Source organism: Amblyomma americanum, chromosome 6 (genome assembly GCF_052857255.1).
Source record: "Amblyomma americanum isolate KBUSLIRL-KWMA chromosome 6, ASM5285725v1, whole genome shotgun sequence".
Taxonomy (NCBI): domain Eukaryota; kingdom Metazoa; phylum Arthropoda; class Arachnida; order Ixodida; family Ixodidae; genus Amblyomma; species Amblyomma americanum.
Window position 1 is genome coordinate 21,073,115 of NC_135502.1, and position 10,634 is coordinate 21,083,748.

Consider the following 10,634-nt stretch of genomic DNA (forward strand, 5'->3'; position numbering starts at 1 on the left):
AAATAAGTGTCACTTTGAGAGAATTTGTCAAACTGTACGATGTGTACGATGCTGAAATACGAAGGTTTACGCCTGTAAAAGTGTACTTACCAGTAAAGGTTTAGTCCATCAGGACGGAATCTTTTATTGCTAAAAGCACCTTTTTTCCTATTGCTCGTGTACTGCTACCATAACTGCAATGCACCCGGCGGCACGGTTCCACATGTGGCGGTTGTGGAATATCAAGAATAGTCCTTCTGTGTACACTGGCCCTAATTATGGCGGGAGTCACGCGTGACGGAGTCACACAGCCCTTCGAGCTAGCCAGCGAAGCCAGATAGAGAGAAAAGAAAGTGCAAAATATGCACAAAAGAAGTGCTACCGCGCTAGCGCCCATGTCCCGGTTAATTAGCCTTAATGGCTCGACGAAGGCAAGACCGCTACAACCTTCAGCGGCTTACGCAGCCGTTTAGCATAGGCGGAAGATACGGCTTAACTCGGGCGCGCAGGGAGTCAAAAGGAAACACAAAATCATTGTGGCGCGGTCGAGCTTTCTTTCAGGCCCACGATTTTTTTTCTCCTATGACCAAAACGGATTGATACGGTCGAATGACTTACCAGATGCAACGACCGAGCCAGATGTTTCTATTCTATTCTCGTAAACAAATCAAAGCAATGTTTTTGATCAGCGCACTTAATTTAAAACCCGCAATGCCGGGTGCTGGTTGAACTGCGTTTTCAGCTGTTCTTTCTATTTAGTCTCGTTGCGAAGATGTATGCGTCTATGAAATCCTAAATTTTCTGAACTGCCAGGCAGTGCCAGTCGAGCACTTTTTTCTTTTACATACCCGCGAGGACGAACGAAGCGGCGGCCTACCCTCCGTGAAGTGGTTCTCACTGTTTTTTTTTTGTCAGCTGACCGTCATCTTCGTAAAAGATGGTTAAAAGTAAGCGTTAATTTATGAATTGAATAATAATAATAATAATTGGTTTTTGGGGAAAGGAAATAGCGCAGTATCTGTCGATTTGCTTTCCAGTCGGAGAACACAGAATAAAGAACATAAAAAGTAGTCGAAGTGGGCTCGCTCCATCGTGCTTAGCAGTGTTGTCTGGGCACTCTTTCTTCGGTTCGTGCACCATCGAATCATGTCGCACGACGCTGGTTGATTTACAATTTTTCTTTGCAATCTTTACCAGTTTGAGAACCGTCGCAGGACACACCAGCATTGCCTACTTTAAAGCTAGCTTTTTAATTCGCTTACAAGCTGCTCTCATAAAAATGAAAAGATGACCAGTGTTTCGATGCATCATTTTCTTTTTTCACCCTCCGTGCACCCTGCGGCGCGCTCTGTGCTTAAACAACGGCATGCCGCAATGGGCAAGTTTTGCATTTTGTTCCCCTCTTTGACAGTGGCGAGGCCCTGTGAATCGGTGAAAACGGGGACGACTGGTCCGAGAACTAACCGTCACAGAAAGGAATAAAAAATGCTTCTCAATTGTGTTTTGTAACCATGGTGATCTGCCTACTATAAGTACGTTGCTAGTTTTTGAACTTTGAATTTACTAGCGGCATATGAAGCTAAAAGTTGATGTAGAGAACAGTACTCGAGTTTCATTTGTCCTTACCGAAGCTCATTGTGCACGTTTCACTAAACTGAAATTGCAGCGTATGGGTTACAAACGCTTCAAATGGACTTCAGAGTATATGGACTTCAGCTAATTAAAAGCGCCAAAAAAACTTCAAGGTGAAAAACGTAGCGCAAAGAAACGAGGACACAGAAATACGGACAACACACGGCGACAACAAAAGCGCCGTGTGTTGTCCGTATTTCTGTGTCCTCGTTTCTTTGCGCTACGTTTTTCACCTTGAAGTTATGAACCAACAAGCCCAAGCATATACCCTGCCAAAAAAACGTTTAGTTCTTCGCTATTCGAGGTCTGGCACGGTCTTTTTCTAACTTTATACTTCACACCATTTCTATTACTTGTATTTAATAACCTTATGCAATAATTTTATTCACCGCATTATTGCACTGCTTGAGTAGAAAATAACCATGTGCAGATCAATTCCATGTTAGGCAGAACAGGTATTCTCTTTTTATAGCGTTTCTGCATCTGGTCTGGTCTCTCTGGTCCCGTTGTCTAGCGCTGTTGAAAATAATTCTTGTCACGGAGCACCACCTCGCCCAGTCTGCCGTCTTTCTACATAAAGCGTACATGGTCTGAGTGAAACTAGCTGAAAAGCGAGGTTTTTTTTACTCACAGCGAATTTTCGTTCATGGCCGCTCAAAGGTTGACTCAACTTGGTTATGGTTTCTCTTGTGAGCTGAAACTTAACACCGCACTCACGAACGGAAATGTGAGCACCACCAAATGTGGTAATTACCTGCGTTGTCGTAATACATTAAAAAAAAAGTTAGCTTCCCGGATTGTTATTCCAGAATGATACGACGGTTCAGCGCGTACATAGGAGACGAGTAGCCTATTAAGAGAAAGACTTGCGGTGATGTGAGCCATCTTCCAAAAGGCACATGCTCTTTTAGTGAAGGCGCAGTAGACACATACTAGCAAATTTGATCCTCTCCAGCAAACGGCAGTTATCTTGCAGAACACCGCTGCTGCTGCTGCTGCTGCTGCATGTAAGAGGCGAGGGTGGGGGCAGTAAAGCTAGTGGCAGGCCCCGGCTGCAGCACTTTATATACATGACATGTGACTATGGGGTTTACAGTCTTTGCCAAAAGTAACCGAGCAGCAGCGATGGCAGCGGGAGCGGCGGCGCTGCGGTCCCCGACGCTGGTCGCTGCTCCCCGACTGCGGGCGTAAACTGGGTCGGTGACGTAAGCCCGCGCTCTCCCCTTCCTTCCTTGAATGATAAGTAAGCACGTAAGATGTGCGGCGAGAAACTTCGCGCCTTTCAAGTGCTGTCATACAGCGCAGGCTTACGTCAGCCAGTTTACACTCACAGCCGAGGAGCTGCGGACAGCGCCGTCGCTCGGCTGCAAGCCCGCTGCGGCCACCGATGCGACTGCTCGGTTACTTTTGGCAAAGACGGTACAACTTCCGCAGCGCAGTCACTTCAGTGCGAAACATTATTCAGTCGGAAAGGGAGTAAATTTAAACGGCTTTGCAGTAAGCGTAAATCAGATGATGGTTTATGCGGGCTTAACGCACCAAAGCGACTCAGGCTATGAGGGACGTCGTAGTGAAGGGCTCCGGAAATTTTAACCACCTGTGGTTCTTTAACGCTCGCTGATATCGCACAGTACACGAGGCTGTGGAATTACGCCTCTATCAAAATTCGACCGCCACGGCAGGGATCGAACCCGCGTCTTTCGGGTCAGCAGCTGAGCGCCATAACCACTGAGAAACTGCGGCGGCGTAAATCATATGAGCTTGGGAGTTGTAGCTGCAGTAGTCCGCGAAAAAATAATTAAGTATTGATAATACCAGGAAACTAAAAGAACAGAATGCATAAAAAACGTAGTTTCGCTTTATATACTGTACCTTTTCTTTCTACGAAACGTTCTCAAAGATAGCCTTGAAGTTCCCACTTGACTAAAATGGTAGGGAGAGTGCGATTTTCTGCATTCTTCTTCTTGACGCACTTTTAATTTGGAGTCCGACATGAAGAGATTTCGAGAAAGTAATCAGTGCGAGATGCTGGAGAAAAAAATCAATTTTTTCTGTGAGATTCGAGAGGAATTTGCTCCAAAATGCACAAAAATACACTACGAATCATAAATGATAATTGTACTAAAAATGTCCAAGCAAAAGCATCATATGCGGCTGTTCAAGTGTGATTTAAAGGCAGACTCTATGCTCAGGCTCTACTTTCTAACCAGTGTGTTCTCTTTTATTACATAGAACAGTTTCATCGTTTTTTCTCTTGGCATAAGGACTGGTGCCATTTAATGCAACAGCTGGCTGAAGGGCATTGTCAAAAATAAGGCACTTAAAAGAGGAAAAACACATTTATAGCAGGGGACAGCCAGCTTAAATAAACTGCGTTATCCATTGCTCCTTACATGCTAAGTAAGAACACTGGAATTATAAGTCTTTGAAGTATGTATTTTTGTAATTTTCATTTCTCTATGGCGACTGTTACCGAATCTTGGTGAGAGTATTGATGGTCAAAAACTTGTAAAAATGGCTGCACGCTTTAAAGGATATAGATTTTTGTTGGTACGTGATAATTCAGTGGCACATTATGGTGTCCTTTACACGCATAACCCTGACTCTAAAGGCAGGCAATGTAATTTCGTATTTCAGCAGCGCATAGCAGGACGAGCACAGTGCACAAAAAAGGCTAATACAAACAAGAACTGAACTTTAACATTAATTTTGAGAATTGAAAACCACTGCATATGTACCCGCACAAAACAAAACGCGCACCAAGGTTACATAAAATATAATCACGTTGCATTAGGAAGGTGTCACTGACAAAAGCTAAACATCGAGGAGTACAATAAATGTTATTGCGAAGTATTGCTAATCAAGCCGCGATATTTAATGAAATGGCCAAAAAACGTAAAAAATTCGATAGCAATATAAGAGGCCAGTAGTGACACGTCTGGAATATTTAACAAAATTTTTTTCCCTCGGTCTATTCTTATTTTTAAAGACAATCAAAAGAAGACACATAAGAAAGTACAAAAATTGAAAGGCGGTGAAGACAGGAAATCTTTAATGAAAAAACGAGCGTGACATGAAGGCATGGAGAATCTTTATTTCCTGTCCCTTATCGCTGTCTGTTTTTTTTAGTGTTACTTCAAGTTCGCGTTTTGTTCCAAGCTATTCTTTATTACTGTTGGTGTTTGTTTTCTTTTATTTTTTAAAATTTTTTCTCATTATGGCTGTCTCGTGTATTTTATTTTATTTTTGTACTGGACGGTTTCACTAGCCGCACGGCTATTGGTCCAAACATTTTTTATGATGTAGTCCCTTGCACTTTCAAAATGAGGAGTGATTTGACTTTGACTTTGAATAAAAAGTAAGATTAAAACTAGATAAAACCAGAGCAAAATGCAACCTTTTTCCGAGGCAGAAACAGAGGCGTGCTGGCGCTGCGGTCTTAGAGCTTTGAAATCTTGGCTGCTTCCATTATTTCGCGTGTATGCTTAATGTGGCATCTCGTCAAAATTGTTGTTTCTTCGAATACAGGAAAGTATTGTTCTTTGCTGTCACATTTTCGACAGTGCGCTTGCAAGTTTCTCAAAAAAGAGCCTGATATAATAACATTGCGATGCTCTGTGAGCCTTTCAATGATATACATCGGCCTGTACGCGCTGCCGCAAGATAATGGAATAGGTTAGACTGCGCTTTATGCGCAAGCAATTGAAGGGTTTCTGAGCCGCGTGGTAGAACCGGTGTTTCTTCTCATCTTGTCGTTTTCCTCACGAAGAAGTCTAGATATGCTCCAAAGGGCTGAAAAAACCGCGTCAACGCCTCCTTTTGTTTACATTTTATTTTTAATATTATGAGGAACTTGGTGCAGGTAAGGAACAACGGCTATCTTTTGTTTTGCTAGCGCATTTCAACTTGGGCGTCGGTTCCTGTTTGCTTGACATTTTTGAACATTTTTTTTCTGCGGCAGTCGAAAGCAGGCCTTGCGGTTATCCACATTGCGTAACACTGCCCACTTGGGCTTAAAAGCTTTCCTACAGTTGCGCTCACAGTGCTTTGGGTTTCGGTTAATGGAGGTTTAACGTCCCAAAGCGACTCAGGCTATGAGAGATGTCGTAGTGAAGGGCTCCGGAGATTTCGACCACCTGGGGTTCTTTAACATGCATTGACATTGAACAGTGCACAGGCCTCTGGAATTTCGCCTGCATCGAAATTCGACCGTCGCGGCCGGGATCGAACCCGCGTCTTTCGAGCCAGTAGCCGAGCACCATAACCACTTAGCCACCGCGGCGGCTCTCACCGTGCCTTGTCAAGGAGTTATTGAAAGTTGTCTGTAGAATATTTTTTATCACTAAATACGAGTGCGCGGAGTCATATGCCAAAATGGATTTTTGCCTCTTGAGTTGAATGTCCAACACACGCTTAGGCGTGGGAAATGTCTCAGCTTGGTGGACGTGCTTTTCTTCTGGTACATTGAGAACTTGTGGCACTTCTAGTAAAAATGCTTCGTAATTAGAATCTATATAATTAAGAAATCATCCACATAATGAAACATTTTTAAAACTCGTGAATGTAAAAGGTGGTCTTTCAGAGTTTTGTCATGCATTGCAAGAAAAAGGTCACTGATGACGGGGCCAATACTTGATGCTATACAGATCTCTTGGCTTTGGATAATCGCCAAATTATATCAGGTTCAGCTTTGAGGAACTAGGCAGCTCACTGTCGAAAATGTGGCAGTAAAGAACAATGCTCTCCTGTATTCAAGGAAACGACGCTTTTCTCAAAACGCCACAATAAGCTGACAAGCGAAATAATCAATGCAGCGAAGATTTTCAAAGCTCAAAGACCACTGCGTGAGCACGCCTTTTGTTTCTCTGTTGGAAAAAGAGATTACATTTTGGTCTGGTTTTATCTGGTTTTAATTTTGCGTTATTTCGTATATTTTACATATCCCTGTTTTACTTTCGTGTTTAGACTTTTTAGGCTTCGCATCCCTTCTAATCTGTCATTCGGTTTTTATCATGTTGTCTTGTTAATTGTTGGCTGTCACTTTTATATGGTTTTGGGGAATACTGACGCGCATCGTTTTTAGGGCTCAATAATCTACAATACTTGATCGTGCCTTTTTCATGTCAGGCTCAATTTTTCATTAAAATTTCATGTGTCTGCACTTTTGAATTTTTGTTCTTTCTCATATTACTCCTGTTGAATCTGTTTGAAAAGAAAAAAGTGAGAAAGCGAAAAAAATTGTTCAAATATTTTTGCCTTGTCGGACATCTGCATGCTATACTGGTGTGTAATGTTCCACCTTTTTATTGCCATTTCATTAAAGGTCGTGGCTTGGGTGCTCACCGTATACGTATAGAATCTTGGCGACATCATTTATTCTACTTCTCGATGTTTCGCTTTTGCCTGTGGCACCTCCGCTTTGGCACGTGTGTGTATTTTATATAACTTTTGTGGGCGTGTCTTTTCTTCTGGTACACAGGCAGTGGTCTGGCGATTATCCCAATTAAATTTGAATTTGAGCGCTTGTTTATATTCCTGTTTTTGTGCAGTGTCGTCTTCCTGCTACGCGCTCCTTAAATACGATGCAACATCAACTAGTCCGACAGCTTGTCCTATTGAATACGGTATAATTTCAGCTACTTGATTCCTGTAGACTAGAACATGTTAGTATGGGCTGCTACATGATACGAAAAAGAAAATGTCTGGATGGATTGCTGCTTTACAACTACTCGACGAAGCAATTTCCTGCGCACTTTTTTTCACGCAAGACGGTTTGCGAGAGACGGTGTCGTGGCTCTTCGCGGCCAGTTACAATACACAACTCTGCACAAGCATGTACAGCTCTACATAACCATTACGAGATGAAACTCGCCATAGTTATCTGGCCTACACCGCAAGTAGTTTCCTGCGTGCCCTCCCAACGTCCTTGGCTCATGAAGCGCAAATTGCTTCCGTCGAAGGGTGGAGCCAGAGAAGTGTGCATGGCTCGAAAGTCGAACAATTAAACGTAATTCAACTTCTCGGTCGTTGTTGATTTGTACGTGGTTGTAAGTCATTATTCAACGCTATAAAATAAAACGAAAATGTATAGATCGACTGCTTCTTTTCCAACTGTTGCGGTCCAAACCAGTATTTTTAATTTGGTTCTTTAAGCAAAACGATTCGTGAGAGAGGGTACCTTAGCTTTTTGCGGCCACTAAAAAGTCACAGCTATGCACACGGATGTCCAGTTCTATTTACCCTTTAGTAAAGGAAACTCCGCCTGGTTATTTGCCTTACACCGCAAGAATTCTCCTGCGTGCATTTCTGACTCCCTGGATTCATGAAGCGCAAATTGCCTGCGCCGAAGACCAGAGCCGGAGGAGCTTGGGAACTATGCTATTGCGGCAGTGGAGAGCTTCCGTGTGCGGCCCATTTACCCTGTCAGCACTTCCCGCTTTGCAGGGGCGACGGGGGAGGTGAACAAGTGAGTATTTTTCACCGTTACTTGTGGCGGCAGAGGACAGAGGACAGCGGTGCGCTGATCCGATTAGGCCTTCTCCCAGAGCCGTGGAGCTCGGTGTGCTCTAGCGCGCCCCGAAACAGCTCTCTGTCTTCCCTAATGCACGCAAGGAATGCCATGAGCTGCAGACAACAAATCACGGGAAGGGAATGTTATAGTACGCGCTCATAATGGTGGGATCGTCAACTCTGCAGCTCGGCAACACGTCCACAGGCGAATGGCACTGCACTGCGCGTCAAAGAAAGCGACAACACTATTCACGTTGCTGACACGGAGGTCAGAGAGACAGAGGCGCTATTAAGTAGGATTGGCAGTCGCAGAATCATCAGTTTTCGGTGAAAAAAAATAGCGCGTAAAAGTGCTGGTCTAAGCGTCATCTGGTATCTGTAACGAAAACCCGTGTCCACGGACGCGCTAGCGCTGTGTACAGTGTTCATGAGTAATGAACCTAATCCTACACGTTATACTCCCGTATAGTCGCTTGGTGGTGACTGTGCGAGAACACAGAAAGCACGAACGTCCGGAAGGAAGAAAAAAAAACTTTCATTGCACGATACTGTTGCCAATAAAAATAACGTTCTCTATGCGGTGTAGCCGACTGGTGAAAGGGTCGGCCATCAATCAGTCGCCTCTCTTGCTCGCTGCTTTTATTTCTGTGACTTCGTTTTTAGTCCTAGTTTAGAGGACGCCTTTTTTTTCACTTCTTGAACCAAGACGAAAAAAGAAAAAGTTTGATGCATCCGGACTGACGGATAAAAGCAAGGGAAATAACTTGGTGTCTAATATTTGTAACTATTATAGGGAAATAATAAACGATAAAAGGCCGATTGGAGGGTTGCATGGTCTATGCGGCTCAAATGCTTGCATTTGGGATGTCGACAACAATTATTAAATTCAGATTGTGCTTCCTGATAACATCGTCTTGCGCTGCTGCAAGCGTAAAACAAAAAAAAACAAGTGAAATTAACTGTGTAGATGCTCTCTGAAATTTAGAGGCGGTGTCTGCCTAAAGAATTTCAGGGCCATAACTCCGCCTTTCTTTTGAAAACGCGATTGCACCCTTTAATACAATGTATTGACATCATGTTTTTTCAACGGCCGCTTAGAATTAAGGACGTCACTTGTTCATATGAGTGAGTTCCGTGCTCACATTGAAACGTTGAGATTACTGTGGATGTGCGTTGTATTCAGAATGCTGAAAAAATTAGTGATGCGCATGAAGGCTAAGTCAGAAAGCAGTATGTTCGTTATTGCTTCAACGCAATTCAAAATGCTGACTTTGTGATCAATTCAGCAGATCAAATTTCATGTGACCATGAATATTTTTTTTTAGAAATAAAGTTTTATCTAATGGCCTCTGTTGTACGGTCTCTGAAATACTCGCAGTCGCCTAAAACGTCGTCGAGCATTCTTGCGTAAATGGCACGTCCGTGCGCTCCTTACAAAACGATACCACGCCGTACAATGGGCCTTGGGGTTCCAAAATTTTTACGAGCGCTCATTTATGCAACGAAACGATGTGCCTCCGCAATCGCTCGGCGTGCAATTCGTCCTACGTCTGCGCACCATTCCTGTTTACAAGAATCAGAAAGTGCTAAAAATCGCCGGAAGCCATCGACGCAAAAGAAAGCATACAGTCGCTCCCCCAAGGCGCCGAGAGTTCGTACAGCGCCTCCACTCGCATCTTGGCCAGGGTAATGAACCTTGCCGCAATCCGGGCCGTGCCCCGAGGCAGGGGTGCCGGGGCGCTGGAGCGCCTAAATAGCCCCCGTATAACGTTGCAACCTTCGGGAGACATCCATGGCCTGCGGGCCCACGATTCCACCCGTCACTTTTTAGCTGGTTTTACCAAGGTCCACAGCTCTGCGCACGCGTACCTAAAGATCTTTCTTGCAACAACATCAACGCATTGCCCAAACACCAACGCAATTTTCCTTGCAGCTCATCTAACCCGCGGGCCCCGGGAACAGTGTAACTACTGGAAACGACCATGTTGTTTGTCACCGTTGCTTGGCTTTCACCGAGAAGACATTTCAGCAATGCGATTCTGTCGCGGCCCAGCTGTCCCGTAATGCAGCGCTGTTTAGCCTGCGACATGTCAGAGTTATGTATGTGAAACATGGCCTCATACGAGGTGAAATGTTGCGGCAACATGTGCGCGCTGCCCAAGTAGCTAACCGCTCATCACATGCAACAATCATGTTATTCGTTTAATAATAAATTCAGCGCAAACGGTATAAGCAGGCAAGTATTGCGTAGTTATTTTTTTCTCTGTTGGCATCGCCGCGAAGATCTAGAATGGTCCACAATGATAATTAAGAATTGGCATGCGGAACTAAGACATTTGAGATGAACGCATTCAAGGAAGCTTTGCTGATGGCTTCTGGGATAAACGGCTATTTGAAAAGAGCTTTAACATTCTTACAGTTCTTTTATGATCGTCACAGAGTAACTTTGCTTCGTGTAATGAATTCCGCTGCTTGTGTTACAACACAAGTATAAAGGCTTGAAAGTCCTTCGA